At 45.9% G+C, this 18152-nt stretch overlaps 1 long non-coding RNA gene across 1 annotated transcript; it reads left to right on the top strand.

Annotated features, from left to right (window-relative positions):
* The first annotated feature begins 9375 nt into the window (after positions 1-9375).
* LOC135968263 (uncharacterized) lies at positions 9376-17189 on the top strand. Its single transcript, XR_010582901.1, has 3 exons — positions 9376-9571; positions 15308-15525; positions 16449-17189. It is a non-coding gene; the product is annotated as an uncharacterized lncRNA (long non-coding RNA).
* Positions 17190-18152: the final 963 nt, after the last annotated feature.

Genomic DNA, 18152 nt, shown 5'->3' with positions numbered 1-18152 from the left:
GCCAGTCGGAAGCCACTGCACTCTAACTCAGGCAACATAGTGAGATCTGTCTCTAATAAAAAAAAATAAGAAAGAAAGAAGGGAAAAGAAAAACAGGATTGTCTATGAATTGATCATTGTTGAAACCAGTTGACAGATTCACAGGAGTTCATTATGTTACTGTCTTTATTTGTGTGTATGTTTGACATTTCCCATAATGACAAGTAAAATGCAGCAGGGCACAGTGGCTCACACCTGTAATTCCAGCACTTTGGGAAACTGAGGTGGGAAGATCGCTTTAGCTCAGGAGTTTGAAACCAGCCTGGGCAACACGGTGAAACCCCATCTCTATAAAAAATGAAAAATAAAAAACCGTAAAAATTAGCCAGGCGTGGTGGCACTCACCTGTAGTCCCAGCTACTCAAGGAGCTGAGGCAGGAGGACTGCTTGAGGCCAGGAGGCTGAGGTTGTAGTGAGCATTACTTGCACCACTGCACTCCAGCCTGGGTGACAGAACAGGACCCTGTCTCAAAAAACAAACAAGCAAAAAAAAACTAAGTAAAATAGAACAAAACAAAATATTTTTTAGTGTAATACCCATTCTAAGGCAAAACAGAAACGCTAAAAGGAAGAATGACTTAAAGATATGACAAGCTTTCAAAAAAGAAACTGTCTATTGATAAGGGCACAAGCAATCCCCTTAAGGGAGAAAATGTGTGTGTATTTTGGGGAGCAGGGCGGGGAGGCAGCATCAAGAGCAGGTGACTCGGCTGGGTGTGGCTCGCCTTCCCTAGGGCCCATATGGACATTTATGTGGACATTTTTGCTTGTTGTATTCATGGGTGGCAATGCTGTTCTCAGTGAGTGGAGGGAGCCAGGATGTTAAAAGTCCTTTAATCCAAGGACGTAGAACTGCCCCCCTCTGGCCCCAATGCCAGCAATGCCCCAACTGAACAGTACAGATGTAAGACAACCAAAGTGCCAAGGCAGCCGCGCGGGGAGCCCATCTGTTCACCTGATCTTAAAAGCAGATGCTCCATGCACAGGGAGGATGCACAGTAAAGGATGAATACTAGGCCGGGTGCAGTGGCTCATGCCGGTAATCCCAGCACTTTGGGAGGCCGAGGCGGGTGGATCGCTTGAGGTCAGGAGTTCGAGACCAGCCTGGCCAACATGGTGAAACCCCATCTCTACTAAAAATACAAAAAATTAGCCAGGCGTGGTGGTGTGTGCCCGTAGTCCCAGCTACTCAGGAGGCTGAGGCAGGAGAATCGCTTGAACCCAGGAGAGAGAGGTTGCAGTGAGCCGAGATTGTACTACTGTATTCCAGCCTGGGCAACAAGAGCGAAACTCTGTCTCAAAAAAAAAAAAGAGAGAGAGAGAGAATTGGAAGCCAGGCATGGTGGCTGACACCTGTAATCCCGGCAATTTGGGAGGCTGAGGCAGGCAGATCACTTGAGTTCAGGAGTTCAAAACCAGCCTGGCCAACATGGTGAAACCCCGTCTCTATAAAAATATAAAAATTAGCCAGGCATGATGATGGCTGCCTGTAATCTCAGCGGCTTGGGAGTCTGAGGCGTGATAATCGCTTGAACCCAGGAGGTGGGGATTGCAGTGAGCTGAGGTCGTACCATTGCACTCTAGCCTGGGTGACAGAGCGAGACTCCATCTCAAAAAAAAGTAAATAAATACAAATTCAAAGAAAATTGGAGAACAAAATGGTAAGAGGGTATATAGTCAGAAAGCACCACCAGGAACTTATGCCCATACTCCGCAACTAGGCTGTGCTGGGACCACTTAATCCTGAAGATTCAACCCCCACCTCAGACTCTGGAAACAATCCCGTCTCTGTTCAGGAAAATGTAACAAACCACAGGCCAGAGAGTCCATCCTGGGTGAGCAAGCCTGACACGTGGAAATGTGGCCTTTCTTCCTGTTGGTCAGGCTCTACCCTCAAGGAGCTTATAGTCTGTCTTGGAGAAGCAAGACACGTGGAACAGCAGTTCCAACAACGTAAAAAGACATCATGAGGTTAAGTCCTAACTGAGGACTCACTGACTCACAAGGCTGAGAGTCAGCTTTGTGAAACACAGAGAGTGTGGCCATCACTTTATAAGAGGAGCAGGTTTTGAATAAGCACGGAAAAAAGAGAATGTGTATTAGTGGAAGGTGCAGAACTGAGGGGAAGAAGTCAAATGAGCAAAGGCCACATTCTTTTTTTTTTTGAGATGAGTCTCACTCTGTCACCCAGCCTGGAGTGCAATGGCATGATCTCGGCTCACTGCAAACTCTGCCTCCTGGTTCAAGCAATTTTCTGCCTCAGCCTTCTGAGTAGCTGGGATTACAGGCTCCTGCCACCATGCCCGGATAATTTTTGTATTTTGAGATGGGATTTCACCATCTTGGCCAGGCTGGTCTTGAACTCCTAATCTCGTGATCCTCCCACCTTGGCCTCCCAAAGTGCCGAGATTACAGGCATGAGCCACCGCACTCAGCCGTCTTTTTTTTTTTTTTGAAACAGGATCTCACTCTGTTGCCTAGGCTGGAGTGCAATGGTGTGAACATGGCTCACTGCAATCTCAACCTTCTGGACTTAGGCAATCCTCCCACCTTAGCCTCCTGGGTAGCTAGGACTTTAGGCACGTGCCACCCTACCCAGCTATTAGTAATTTTTTTTTAATTTATTTTTTGTAGAGAAAGGATCTCCCTATATTGCCCCAGCTTAAGAGATCCTCCTGCCTCAGTTTCCCAAATTGTCATCCTCTTGCCTTGGCCTCTCAAAGTGCTGGGATTACAGGCATGAGCCACCATGCCCGGCTGTTTGACCATGTCTTGATTTAGTGCTTCAACTCTAACCAAGTGCCTTAGCTGACAGGTGCCTGGACTCTGCCTTCCTGTCTTTCCTCAGCACTCGGGCATTTCTGGGCCCTCAACTTCCGTAGTTCACCGACTTCTGACTCACTGCTGTTTAAGCACTGGGTTTCCGTGTACTCTGGCCTCAGTTCCCCGCCCAGCTCTTTTGGCCAAAGGCCACTAATGCCTTGGCCTAATACAAGGAACTGTCACCAGCCACCCTTGGGCAAACAACCCAGACTTGTTTCTAAGAAGGGGAATGAGAGCAGCTATTTTATGTGGAGGAGGAACCAAATTCATAGGCTTGGGGTGCTTTCAAGTAATCAAATCCAAGGGAAAAGTTTGTCTAAAATTTTCCCTTTTTCTCCCTGTACTTTAATAAATTCCTTTTTATTTATTCATTTTTTTTTATTTTCTAAAAATCGTTACCAAACATAATAGAGATTCACTTAAATGCATCATGAATGATAGACTGGAATATTTTTGAATCATATTTACCAAAACGTTAGAAGTGAATCAGTAGTAGTGTGGTCTCCGGAGTCATCTTTAAAAGCATTGATCCATCAGCTCCACCAAGTGTCAATAAATCTGCAGGAGTCATGATAAGACCCGTGATCAAGATAAACCTGCTGTGTAATTCATGTAAATGTTGAGGTCAAAATATTTATGGCGCCTAAAGTAAATCATGATGTTCATTCCATATGTGATTTTTAAAAACTACATATGATAGATATTTTTCTCTTTTTATTTTTTTATTTTATTTTATTTTATTTTATTTTTGAGACGGAGTCTCACTCTGTTACCCAGGCTGGAGTGCAGTGGCGTGATCTCCGCTCACTGCAAGCTCCGCCTCCCGGGTTCACGCCATTCTCCTGCCTCAGCCTCCCAAGTAACTGGATCTACAGGCACCCGCCACTGCGCCTGGCTGATTTTTTGTATTTTTAGTAGAGACAGGGTTTCACCATGGTCTCGATCTCCTGACCTCGTGATCCGCCCGCCTCGGCCTCCCAAAATGCTGGGATTACAGGTGTGAGCCACTGCACCTAGCCTTTTTTTTTTTTTTTTTTTTTTGAGACAGTCTTTCTCTGTTGCCCATATTGGAGTGCAGTGGTGTGATCTTGGCTCATTGCAACCTCCACCTCCCAGGTTCAATCAAGCAGTTCTCCTGCCTCAGCCTCCCAAATAGCTGGGATTACAGGCACATGCCACCATGCCCAGCTAATTTTTATATTTTTAGTATTTTAGTAGAGACAGGGTTTCACCATGTTGGCCAGGCTGGTCTTGAACTCCTGACCTCAAGCGATCTGCCCACCTCAGCCTCCCAAAGTGCTAGGATTATAGGTGTGAGCCACTGTGACCAGCTATCATAGATCTTTTATACCTTAATTAGGTTATTGCAATTCACTGTCCAGTAATACAGGAAAAATGTTTTTATTCTAAAAATTAGAAAATGTATTTCTTAGGGCAATGCCAAAGTAGATACAAATCGGGATGATGGTTGGCTACCTAATAAAAATGCAGGAAGGCCAGGCACGGTGGCTCATGCCTATAATCCCAGCACTTTGGGAGGCCGAGGCAAGAGGCTGAGGCGAGCGGATCACCTGAGGTAAGCAGTTCGAGACCAGCCTGACCAACATGGAGAAACCCTGTCTCTACTGAAAATACAAAATTAGCCGGGCATGGTGGTACATGCCTGTGATCCCAGAGACTCAGCAGGCTGAGGCAAGAGAATTGCTTGAACCCAGGAGGTGAAGGTTCCGGGGAGCCGAGATTATGCCACTGCACTCCAGCCTGGGCAACAAGAGTGAAACACTGTCTCAAAAAAAATAATAATAATAATAAAATTAAAATGCAGCCCGGGGGCGGTGGCTCACGCCTGTAATCCCAGCACTTTGAGAGGCCAAGGCGGGTGGATCACGAGGTCAGATCGGGACCATCCTGGCTAACATGGTGAAACCTCGTATCTACTAAAAATACAAAAAAATTAGCAAGGCATGGTGGCGGGCGCCTGTAGTCCCCAGCTACTCGGGAGGCTGAAGCAGGAGAATGGTGTGAACCCGGGAGGCGGTGAGCCGAGATCGCGCCTCTGCACTCCAGCCTGGGTGACAGAGCGAGACTCTGTCTCAAAAAAAAAAAAGAAAGAAAAAGAAAATTAAATGCATGAAAATACAGCGCAGGCAGAGGCAGGTGAGGTGAGGGCAAGTAGAACATGATGCTTGGATTCTTATGTTTGTCCTTATCTGAAATCTTGTTGACACAGGCATGAATGTTCTGAATATTGAAGGGTGTGTGTCTGTCTGTCTGAGGCTGTTATTGCTATGCCTGCTGGCACACATTTCTCTTAATGAAGAGCTTTTGATAAGCTGTAAGAACTTCACAACATACAGACACTTGCTAACAACAGCGTGGTTTCCTCAGGAAGAGGAACCAGAGACACAAAGCAGTTGATGCTGTTCATGTTCTGGGGTTCACTCTCAAGCACTTGAAGGGAAATGACTGGACAGTTCCTGTGAAGACAGGGTTTTCTAGAGAGTTTCTAGGAAGATCACAGGTTTGGTTTGGTTTGGTTTGGTTTTGATTTTTTAAGACGGAGTTTCGCTCGTCTCCCAGGCTGGAGTGCAATGGCGTGATCTTGGCTCACTGCAACTTCTGCCTCCCTGGTTCAAGCGAGTCTCTTGCCTTAGCCTCCCGAGCAGCTGGGATTACAGGCGCCCGCCTTGGTTTATGCCCGTAATCCCAGCACTTTGGGAGGCTGAGGTGTGTGGATCTCAGCCTGGTGGGTAGTTCGAGGCCAGCCTGGCCAACATGGTGAAACCCCATCTCTATGAAAAATACAAAAAGACCACAGTTTTGACACATCATTTTAGCATACTAATTCTTGAGTTTCTAGAAAGGCTGTTCTCAGCTCTTTATTCTTTTTTAAAAACATTTTTTTGTTGTTGTTGAGACAGGTTCTCACTCTGTCACTCAGGCTGGAATGCAGTGATGCAATCTCAGCTCGCTGTAGCCTCAACCTCCCAGACTCAAGTGATCCTCCCACCTCAGCCTGCCGAATAGGTGGGATTACAGGCATGCCACCACACCCAGCTAATTAAAAAAAACAATTTTTTTTGTAGAGATGGAGTTTCACCATGTTGCCCAGGCTGGTCTTGAACTCCTGGGCTCAAGCAATCTGCCCACCTTGACCTCCTAAATCCTGGGATTAAAGGGCTGAGCCACCCTGCCTGGCCAGCTCCTTATTCCGAGGTTTCAATCTTTTGCTGCTCCACATTTTAATAGAGTCTAAATTGCTAAAACCGACATAAATTGATAAAGGGATTTCTTCTGAACACTAAGCTAGAAAGAATGTTGGTTTTCCCCCTACAGTTCTGGTAGGGAGATAACAAATCTAGCGCGGTTTCTCCCGCTATGGTTCTTCAAGTAGTCAGTCCAAAGTTTGTTGATTGATTGTTATGCTAAAAGCAGATCAAAGACAAGTATGAAAAATGAAGTATGAAGCTCAGGCTTATTCAAACTCCAAGCACATAGAGTTTCACTCATTTAAAGCAAATGTGCTTCTTTCTAATATCTTATTTTGATTTTTTCAAGTGTTTCACCTATGTTTAGGGAGTATATTGTCAAATCATGTTTTCACGATATATACTTTGTTGATTTTTTTTTTTTTTTTTTTTGAGACGGAGTCTCGCTCTGTAGCCCAGGCTGGAGTGCAGTGGCCGGATCTCAGCTCACTGCAAGCTCCGCCTCCCGGGTTTACGCCATTCTCCTGCCTCAGCCTCCCGAGTAGCTGGGACTACAGGTGCCCGCCACCTCGCCGGGCTAGTTTTTTTGTATTTTTTAGTAGAGACGGGGTTTCACCGTGTTAGCCAGGATGGTCTAGATCTCCTGACCTCGTGATCCGCCCGTCTCGGCCTCCCAAAGTGCTGGGATTACAGGCTTGAGCCACCGCGCCTGGCCGATTTTTTTTTTTTAAGAGACTAGGAGGAGGCTTCCTGAAAGCACCTGTCCATTCTGGTTTTGAACCAGTTGACTATTGTTTGGTCACTATGCTAAAAGCAGATCAAAGATGAGTATTAAAAATGAATTAGGAGGTCCAGGCTTATTCAAACCCCAAGCACATGAATTTCACTCATCGAAAATCTCCCTTGGTCCAGAGATGCAGGACTACTTTTCTCACTGTAGTTGGCCTTCACGTTGGCCACCAGCTCCCTGGGGCAGGGGGCAGGGTTGGAAGTGGCTGTGGACCTTTGGCCATGGGAAAGTGGAGTTCTGACTCTGGAGGCCCCAGCAAAACCAGGGAGGCCCACCTAGAGAGGGAGTGCCCCCAGCCCAGAATTGTTTCTGCAGAAACTTTCAAGTCTCTTCTCTTCTTGTTCTTTTGTCCCACACTCACCAAAATGCCTCATACGTACTATAGCTGAGGGAAGATTTCTTTCCTTTTTTTTTTTTTTAAGAGACAGAGTTTTGCTCTTTTTGCCTAGGCTGGGAGGCAATAGTGCAATCTTGGCTCACCAGCAACCTCTGCCTCCCGGGTTCAAGCGATTCTCCTGCCTCAGCCCCCAGAGTATCTGCGATTACAGGCAGGCACCACCACGCCTGGCTAATTCTGTATTTTTAGTAGAGATGGTGTTTCTCCATGTTGGTCAGGCTGGTCTCGAACTCCAGACCTCAGGTGATCTGCCCACCTCAGCCTCCCAAAGTGCAGGCATGAGCCACAGAGCCCAGCCGCATTTCTTCCTATTGCAGGGTTCATACGTGAGATCCCCTACATACAAAAGACAGATTAGCAAGAGAAAAGGAACCAGGCATCGTGGCTCATGCCTGTGATCCTAGCACTTTGGGAGGCCAAAGAAGGAGGATCAGGAGGGAGGATCGCTTGAGGCCAGGAGTTTGAGACCAGCCTGGACAACATAGTAAGACCACCATCTCTACAAAAAATTTTAAAAATCATCTGGGCATGGTGGCACATACTTATAATCCCAGCTATTTGAGGGACTGCAATGGGAGGATTGCTTGAGCCTAGGAGGTCAAGCCTGCAGTGAGCTATGATTGCACAACTGCACTCCAGCCTGAGTGACAGAGTGAGACCCTGTTCAAAAAAAGAAAAAATATATATTTGCTTACCCAGGTGTGGTGGCACACACCTGTGATCCTTAGCTACTCGGGATGCTGAAGCAGGAGAATTGCTTCAGCCCAGGATAGGCAGAGGTTGCAGTGAGATCACACCACTGCACTCCAGTCTGGGCAACACAGTGAGACTTTGTCCCAAAAAGATTTGGCAGGCTAAGGCAGGCGGATCACTTGAGGTCAGGAGTTCAAAATCAGCTAATATGGCAAAACCCCGTCTACTAAAAATACAAAACTTAGCCTGGTGTGTAGGCACGTGCCTGTAGTCCCAGCTACTCGGGAGGCTGAGGCACAAGAATCACTTGAACCCGGGAGGCAGAGGTTGCATGGGGCCAAGATCACGTCACTGCACTCTAGCCTGGGTGACACAGCAAGACTCTGTCTCAAAAAAAGAAAAAAAAAGAAAAAAAAGAAAAAGAGGGAGAGAAAAGACATACAAATTTAATTCATTGTAAGTTTTACAGGACACGGGAGACTTCAGCATTTAAGACCCAAAGAAATGGTTAAACTTGTGCATTGTTACTTTTAGTTCAATGAAAAGTGGACAGTTGTAAAGAAATAGGACTGGAAGGGAAAAGGATGTGATCCAATGGGAATAAACTGAAGGGAACCCAGCAGAACCTGTTTATTTAGATTCTTCTGTGTCCCTGTCTTCAGAGCTAAGGATGTTCCTTTACTCCAGATATAAGGAGGACACCGAATAAATGAGGGTCTGATGACCTGCTTCTGGCAGAAGAGCAAGGGGAAGGTGAGAGCGACCTTCGCACTTCCGCTGTTTTCTCAAATAACCAAGGTGCCATAGTTTAGGGTAGCATGTTCTGAACCCCATCAATTCCCCCTTATAGTGGTTGTTTTTTGAACTTTACATAATAGTAACTTCTTGAGAAGATGGTCGTGTATTTACATATATATTTGGGATACTCTTTTCTCAGAGCCTTTGAAACACCTGCAACTACCAGAGGAGTCCCTTCTTGTTCTTTTTTTTTTTTTAAATGGAGTCTCCCTCTGTCGCCCAGGCTGGAGTGCAGTGGCGCGACCTCGGCTCACTGCAACCCAGAGGAGTCAATTCTTAAAGGTTCCTAACACAGCCTGAGTTTGAAGCTTAGGGTATTGATTGGCCCTGCCCGAAGCGTCAGTGAGAACCCCTGGGCTTTGAACCTCCGCAGGGCTGTGAACCAAGAGCAGATGCTGCAGTTCTTCCCCTCAAAGCCTCCAAAAAAGCATCATGAGAAATAAAGGAACTGTGCATCCTGGGACAAAATGTCCCCCGCAACTTCCGGGGCGCCATTCACAGGAAACCAGCGTGGACGCCCCTGGGCAGGCCTCCGGGAGCAAGAAAGCTTTTTTCAAGATATGAGGACGGACGATTTTCCTGAGGCGCAGACCGTAGTGAGCTTCCGGGGAGAAGGGCTGTTTCCTGTCTTGGGCGTGGAAGCGGATCAACCCACTGAATCTGAGAGGACGTGGGTAGCGGTCTGTAAACGGGACTTAATTCTGTTCCTCATCCACCCAGAACCCTCCCTGAGGTCCTCCCCTGCACTTTGGAAACAGCCCAAGCTTTGAAATCAGGAAGTTTGAAGACTGGTTCTGCTACTTCCAGGCTGTGTGGCCTTGGGTAAGTTGCTTACGCGCTCTGCTCAGGTTGCGCATTTGTGGAACCAGTTAATTATGTAACCGGCTGAGTTCCCGCACTGAATAGGAGAAGTCGGCCTTTCTTGGTAGATGCTATGCCTGCGTGTGTGGGGTTGAAGGAAAAGAGGAAAATGAGAAGGACCAAGATTGACCTGACTTGATTTACAGGAAAGAAGAGAGAGTTGCTGGAGGAAGAAGGACGCATCCACTGGAAAAGGATGAGAAAAAGGAGAGAGAGAGAGAGAAGTCAGAGGCTGGGTTGGGAGTGAATTTGGGAGATTGTGGAGGAAAAGGGGAGAGAGATTTGTGGGGTAGCTGTAGGACATGCGCCTGTATTTAGAAGGGGAGAGAGTTGAGAGACTTTGTGGGATTATTAAATTTACCTTTAGCATTTGTAGAGAGCATCCCATTAAATACGCCAATGGCTTTATCAAACAGGTTGTTTAAAATCATTCTTGCATCCAAGAATAAAATAAGAACAGAAATATCCAGAAGCCTGTTAGCAGTCCCCGCCGTGGCTCCATTCTCACTCCCAGCTGTCAACTCCATGAGGTCAAGGACTCTAACACAACTGGGTCGTTGGCGGCTCGCAGCCGTGGCTGCTGGCATGGGAAAGATGCCAATCATATGTGTCATTGAATTTATTGCTTTCTGTGGTTTGAAGCCTGAAAAAGTTAAGAGAGAGTTACAGCCTCCTTTGACGTTATTGTCATCGATCATGAGCCCCGTGAGGTGGGATGTGGAGGTGGTCACTCTCTGGGAATCTCTGAGATGAGCACACATTAACTTTCTAGAAGCATCTGTACAGAGCCCATTTATGCCATTCAAAGCTTCCTGAATCCAAAGGAAACCTCGTAAAAAGTCAGCTAAAACACTTGAGCATTTAGAAACATTTCCTGATCTTTTGGTTCTAGCAAATAGCACAGTGGAAAAAATAAATACCTTGAAGTTGAAGGAAATGCCTTTGTTTATACCCACAGATCTCCTGTGGGTATAACCATTGTGAATTGACAAGGTTTAATATTTGATACAAGCATCGTGAACACATATTGTTAATCCTCCTTTTTTCTTTAATATAATATTCAGTTGCTTAGTGGTCCCTAAAGTGCAGGGGGGTAGTTTTATATAGGAATTATATTTGGAAATAGAGTCAGAGGAATTCATGAAGATTGAACCACTGGTTTTTGTTTGTTTGTTTGTTTGAGACGGAGTCTTGCTCTGTTGCCAGGCTGGAGTGCAGTGGCACCATCTCAGCTCACTGCAACCTCTGCCTCCCAGGTTCAAGCAATTCCCCTCCTCAGCCTCCCAAGTAGCTGGGACTACAGGCATGCGCCACCATGACCAGCTAATTTTTGGTATTTTAGTAGAGACAGGGTTTCATCATGCTGACCAGGAGGGTCTCGATCTCCTGACCTCGTGATCCACCCGCCTCAGCCTCCCAAAGTGCTGGAATTACAGACGTGAGTCACCGCGCCCCGCCCCATTGCTTCATTTTATTATTTATTTATTTATTTATTTGAGACGGAGTCTCGCTCTGTTGCCCAGGCTAGAGTGCAGTGGCACCATCTCAGCTCCCAGGTTCATGCCAGCTGTAGGACATGCTGTAGGACATGTGACTGTATTTAGAAGGGGAGAGAGTTGGGAGACTTTGTGGGATTATTAAATTTCCCTTTAGCATTTGTAGAGAGCATCCCATTAAATATGCCAATGGTTTTATCAAATAGGTTGTTATGCCATTCAAAGCTTCCTGAATCCAAAGGAAACCTCTTAAAAAGTCAGCTAAAACACTTGAGCATTTAGAAACATTTCCTGATCTTTTGGTTCTAGCAAATAGCACAGTGGAAAAAACAAATACCTTGTTTGAGACGGAGTCTTGCTCTGTTGCCAGGCTGGAGTGCAGTGGCATGATCTCAGCTCACTGCAACCTCCGCCTCTCAGGTTCAAGCAATTCCCCTGCCTCAGCCTCCCAAGTAGGGAGCCTGCCAGCTCCGCCTTCCGGGTTCACACCATTCTCCTGCCTCAGCCTCCCGAGTAGCCGGGACTACAGGTGACCACCACCATGCCCGGCTACTTTTTTTTGTATTTTTAGTAGAGACGGGGTTTCACCATGTTAGCCAGGATGGTCTTGATCTCCTGACCTCGTGATCCACCCGTCTCAGTGCTGGGATTACAGGTGTGAGCCACCGAGCCCGGCCCATTGCTTTTTTAGTGTTAGAGACTATTCCCATCAGGTTTCTTCGCATGATTTTTCTGTATCCTCATAAAACTGAGAGCTAAATCGAGAAGATAAGTAAACTTTGTTTCCCTCTTACCATCCAGCTTCTCACACCCATCTGGTTCTATCCTGCAGAATGCTGTCATTCACTTCTCCACCACCCCCACGTGCAGTGTATAGAGCTGATGATATCATCCCTTTATTTCTGATGGGAGAAAATAAAGCACATCCGTCGGATCACTTACTCAGGAAATAGAAATGCCCCTGATGGGGCTGGTGTGGCATTTAGATTAAGGCAGGCCTCCACTCCCAGACCTTTCCACGTGATGCAGACAGAAGGACAGCAAACCAAACCTATGTGCTTCAGTTCTAGGGAATGCAAAGCACCTATTCCCACAGTCTTAAAGATTGACTGTAGGATGAACTGCAAGTACAGACATTCACCAAAATTCCTCCCACCCTCCCTGTCCTCTCAGGAGAGAACAGACTGTTGTAAATGTGCACCCCTGGGGCCTTGAGATGTTTTCAAAGGAAAGCCAAACTGGCATTCCCATCTATATTTAAGGGCCAACTTTCACACCACTAAAGAGAAATAATAGTATTTTTTTCCCTGAATAGAAAAAGTAATATAAGTTAGTGTAGAATGTTTAAAAACACATAACAGAGACAGGAAAAATAAAATCACTCAGATTTCTAAAATTTTGGAATAAATCATTCTAGGCTGCTTATCTGCATGTTAATGTTTATGGAATATATATGTGTGTATATATCTATATGATGAAAAATAAAATGACATTGTACATTTGCTTGAGGATCTGATTTTCTAATTAGCTATGTAATGTAAATATGCTTCCATTTCATTACATGTTATTTCATATCAGCATTTGAAATGGCTATATAGTTGTTGGCTATGTAGTGTTGCTTTATAGTGATCTATTTAAGCAGTCCCAATGGCTAGACATTAATTCCAATTTTCTGCTATTAAAAACAATACTTCAAGGAGCATCTTTGTGTACAAATCTTGGCAGACTTGTGAAATAAATTCTTTGGCATGAATCTGGAAATGTCGAAATGCCAGGTCACAGAGCATGCCAATTTTAAAGCCTTCTGACATGCAACTTTTTTTTTTTTTTTTTTTAGATGGAGTTTCGTTCTTGTTGCCCAGGCTGGAGTGCATTGGCGATCTCGGCTCACTGCAACCTCTGCCTCCTGGGTTCAGGTGATTCTCCTGCCTCAGCCTCCTGAGTAGCTGGGATTACAGGTATGCCCCACCATGCCTGGCTGATTTTATGTTTTTAGTAGAGACGGGGTTTCTCCATGTTGGTCAGGCTGGTCTCGAACTCCTGACCTCAGGAGATCCGCCTGCCTCAGCCTCCCAAAGTGCTGGGATTACAGGTGTGAGCCACCGCGCCCAGCCTATGACATGCAACTTTAAACATCAATTTTCAGTTTCCCTAGTCTTGCCAACTTTGCACCTTATCTTAACAAAAAATACTCTGCCAGTTTGATAAAAATGTTATTTCCCTGTGGTTTTAGTATGTTTAGTACTATCATTAGCAAATGAAGTTGAAGGGTTTTTTAAAATATGTTTATTAACTATTTATAGTTTTATTTTTGTTTTGATTATTTATAGCCTTTCCCTAATTTTTTGGAGTATATGTGTTTTACTTACTGATCTACCAGACCTTTTCATATATCAAGGCTATTAACCCTTTGTTAATATAGTGGCAATTTTTTCCTGGCTTACCATTTGCCTTGATTTTATTTACCATGTTTTTTGATGTCCAGAAGTGTTTCTTTTTTTTTTTTTTTCTTTTTTTTTTTTTTTAAAGACTGAGTTTCGCCCTTGTAGTCCAGGCTGGAGTGCAATGGCACGATCTTGGCTTACTGCAACCTCTGCCTCCCAGATTCAAGCGATTCTCCTGCCTCAGTCTCCTGAGTAGCTGGGATTACAGGCATGTGCCACCATGCCCGGCTAATTTTGTATTTTTAGTAAAAACGGGTTTTCTCCATGCTGGTCCGGCTGGTCTCAAACTCCTGACCTCAGGTGATCCACCTGCCTCAGCCTCCCAGAATGCTGGGATTATAGGCGTCAGCCACCATGCCCAGCCGAAGTGTTTCATTTTTATGCAGTAGAAACCATCAATCTTCTTTCTGTTTTCTGACTTTGCCTGTCCATGCTTAGGAAAGCTTTCTCTCTAAGTCCTGCTGTCGTCAGTAGCTCATAATCATGGACTGCCTGTAACAGCTCTTCTGTTGTTGGACAAGATGTCAATAGTAACTGAAGGCAAGGACCAGCTCTTAGGTTTACGTCTCCCTTAAGTGTCGCGTATTTGGTGGATTGCAGTCCATTCATTGAAAACATGTTTTTGGGCCAAGTGTAGTGGCTCATGCCTGTAATCCCAGCACTGTGGGAGGCCAAGGTGGGTGGATAGTGTGAGGTCAGGAGTTGGAGACCATCCTGGCCAGCATGGTGAAACCCCATCTCTACTAAAAATACAAAAATTAGCTGGCTGTGGTGGCAGGCACCTATAATTCCAGCTACTTGGGAGGCTGAGGCAGAAGAATCGCTTGAACCCAGGAAGCAGAGGTTGCAGTGAGCCGAGACCACACCATTGCACTCCAGCCTGAGCAACAAGAGCAAAACTCTTTCTGAAAACAAACAAAACAAAAACCATGCTTTGGCCCGCATGTAGTGGCTCAGGCCTGTAATCCCAGCATTTTGGGAAGCCAAGGAGGGTGGATTGCTTGAGGTCAGGAGTTTGAGACCATCGTGGTGAAACCCCGTGTCTCCTGAAATACAAAAATTAGCCAAGCATGGTGGTGGGCGCTTGTAATCCCAGCTACTCGAGAGGCTGAGAGAGGAGAATTGCTTGAACCCAGGAGGTGGAGATTGCAATGAGCCAAGATCATGCCACTGCACTCCAGCCTGGGCGACAGAGACTCCATCTCAAAAAAAAAAAAAATGTTTTATTGAGCACCTACTATATTCCAGGATTAACTATTGATGAGCTGGATCCTGGTTCACAATTACTTCTTTGTGAATTCCACCAGCATGTATTGAATAATTAATACATGTGGGCCGGGCGCGGTGGCTCAAGCCTGTAATCCCAGCACTTTGGGAGGCCGAGACGGGCGGATCACGAGGTCAGGAGATCGAGACCATCCTGGCCAACATGGTGAAACCCCGTCTCTACTAAAAAATACAAAAAAAAAACTAGCCGGGCGAGGTGGCGGGCGCCTGTAGTCCCAGCTACTCCGGAGGCTGAGGCAGGAGAATGGCGTGAACCTGGGAGGCAGAGCTTGCAGTGAGCCGAGATCCGGCCACTGCACTCCAGCCTGGGCGACAGAGCAAGACTCCGTCTCAAAAAAAAAAATAATAATAATACATGTGAATAATAGTGAGACCAGGGCAGGAAGGGGAGACAGTAATGAATTAAAAAAATCCCTGCCCTTTGAAAAATCTATAGTTCAATACTCTCTCTCTCTTTTTTTTTTTTTTAGGAGAAAATGTTTTCGCTGTGTTGCCTGGGCTAGTCTCAAACTCTTGGCCTCAAGTCATCCTCTCACTCAGCCTCCTGAGTATGAGGGATTACAAGCATGAGCCACCACACCCAGCTTCTTTAAAAAGAAAAAAAAAAAGTTGTATTGATATATGATTGACATATAGACATTGTATATGTTTAAGGTCTACAACTTGACACTTGAGGGATTAAAGAGAGGTAAGATTTTAAAAGACAGGTGAATAACTAAGGGAGAAGGGGTGAGTAGCGGGTAAGAGGGGATGGGGAGGGGCTGTGGAAAGGAGCATCTGAAGTGAACCTTACAGGGAGAGCTGAGGGAGAGGGCATTCTTGGCTTCCTGTCCCTGTAGGATTATAAAAGATGTTACCACCCAAATACCCTTGAAGCTTGAAATCAGCCCACAATGTCCAAAGGAGGGGCTCAGTGAGGAGCTAAGGAAGAGGAATTAGCACTTCTTTAACCTGTCTTTTGCATGTATATTGTGCTTGTGATATTTTTTGGTGTATAGATTATTTTCTTTCTTACGGAGTTAAATCTTTGTTTGTTTGTTTGTTTGAGATGGAGTTTTACTCTGTTGCCCAGGCTGGAGTGCGGTGGTACAATCTCAGCTCACTGCAACCTGCGCCTCCCGGGTTCAATCGATTCTCCTGCCTCAGCTCCCGAGTAGCTAGGACTACAGGTGCACACCACCATGGCCGGCTAATTTTTGTAATTTTAGTAGACATGAGGTTTTGCCATGTTGGCCAGGCTGGTCTCGAACTCCTGACCTCAGGCTATCCACCAGCCTCAATCTCCCAAAGTGCTGGGATTATAGGCATGAGCCACTGCGCCCGGTCACTTATGGAGTTAAATCTTTCTGGATGGTGTGGTATATTGTATTTTCCAAGGGTGGCTGCACGAATATATATTCCATTCTAGATGCTTTTCTTAGAATGTGACCTTAGCAGGCCACATTAAGATGCAGAGTTTGTGTTCCCTCCCCTTGAACCTGGGTGGAACTTTGTAACTGCCTCAACCAACAGAATGTGGCAGAAGTGACATCCAAGGCTCAGTCCTAGAAAGCAATGTGGTTCTGGGGGACTCTCTTGCTCTCTCTTGGGATGCTTCTGCTCTGAACCCAGCCACCATATTGTGAGGAAGTCCAGGTCACACGGAGAAGCTAGATGTGGATGTTCTGACCAAGAGCCCCTGCTAGATTCCCAGACAATCACCAGACAGGTAAGCAAGGAGGGCTTGGGGCTTGTGATATAACTGACATCTTGAAATGATCGTTGTGGCTTCTGGAGACTTGATTGTGGGGAAGGGAACTGCAGACCAGGAGTGGAAGCAGGGAGACCAGACAGGACTGTGTAGAGTGTCCAGGAGAGAGATGATGTGGTTTGCATTAGGGTTAAACCTGTGGAATATGTGAGAAGTGCTCCTATTTGGGAAATGTTTTGAAGATGGAGGGCACAGGACTTGCTGATGGACTGAGTGGAGGGTGAGGGAAAGCAAGAACTTACTGACAATGTCTAGATTTCTGGCCTGGGCAATTGGGTATCGGATAAGCGAGGAAATCACTTATTGAGATGAGGATGCCTGAGGGATGAGCAGCTTTGCAAGGCAGGGACGATCAGCTTGACCTGAGCAAGTTCTATGAGAAGCTTGTTAAATCTCCAAGTTGAAATGCTAAACAGTTTAGATTTGTGAGTCTAGAGCTCAGATGAGAGGCCCAAGTTAGAGATATAAACTTGGGAGTCATTACAGATGATGTTCCAGACGCTATTGCTTTGTTTTTAAAAACAAAAAAGAAAAAAAAATTGGCCAGGCATGGTGGCTCACACCTATAATCCCAGCACTTTGGGAGGCGGAGGTGGGTGGATCACGAGGTCAAGAGATTGAGACCATCCTGGCCAACATGGTGAAACCCTGTCTGTACTAAAAATTCAAAACTTAGCTGGGCATGGTGGCGCATGCCTGTAGTCCCAGCCAGTTGGCAGGCTGAGGCAGGAGAATCGCTTGAACCCGGGAGGTGGAGGTTGCAGTGAGCCGAGATCGCACCACTGCACTCCAGCTTGGTGACAGAGCAAGACTCCGTCTTAAAAAAAAAAAAAAAAAAAAAACCCAAACTTAGCTTAAACCAGCTATTTCATTTGCCCACCAGTTAGGTGGGCTGGGAATCCAGGGCAGGGCACAGAAGAAATTGTTAGTCTCTACTCCACAGTTTCTGGGACTTCAGCTTGGAAGACTCAAGGATTGGAGTCAACATGAGAGCTGGGACTGGAATCATCTGGAAGCATCTTTACCCACAGACCTGGCTGGTTATTCATTGGAACCTCAGCACAGGCTGTCAACTGGGATACTTACAGTGCCCTCTCCATGTGGGTTGGGCTTCCTTCCAGTATGGCAGCCTTCGGGAGTTGGACTACTTAGATGGCAGCTTTCCTAACCTAGCCTTGGAAGTCACACAGCATCATCTCTACTCCCTTCTGTTGGTAACAAGAGAGTCACAAGTCTGCCTAGATTGAAGATCCCTTCTCTCTATGGAAGGAATGTGAAGATCATATTGGAGAAGAGCATATAGAATGAGAGATACTATTGGACCAACTCTGGAAGACAGACTCTGTCACAGCTCACAGAACCTTGTCGTTGGATGAGATACTTAGGAAGCGAGTGTAGATAGAGAGAAGTCCTGGACTGGCCTGGGGACACGCAACATTTGGAGACTGAGAGGAGGAAGGGCCAGTGGGCAGAGGGAAACCTGGAGCAAAAGACATTTCTTGCAGTGACTGCTACTTCCTGCTGAAGTTCCTTAGGGAATGGGGTCAGGATAGTTTCCTCTCTCC

This window comes from Macaca fascicularis, chromosome 18 (assembly GCF_037993035.2).
Source record: "Macaca fascicularis isolate 582-1 chromosome 18, T2T-MFA8v1.1".
NCBI classification, from domain to species: Eukaryota; Metazoa; Chordata; class Mammalia; order Primates; family Cercopithecidae; genus Macaca; species Macaca fascicularis.
Note: the sequence above shows the minus strand (reverse complement) of the source record. Positions and strands in the feature narration are given on the sequence as shown.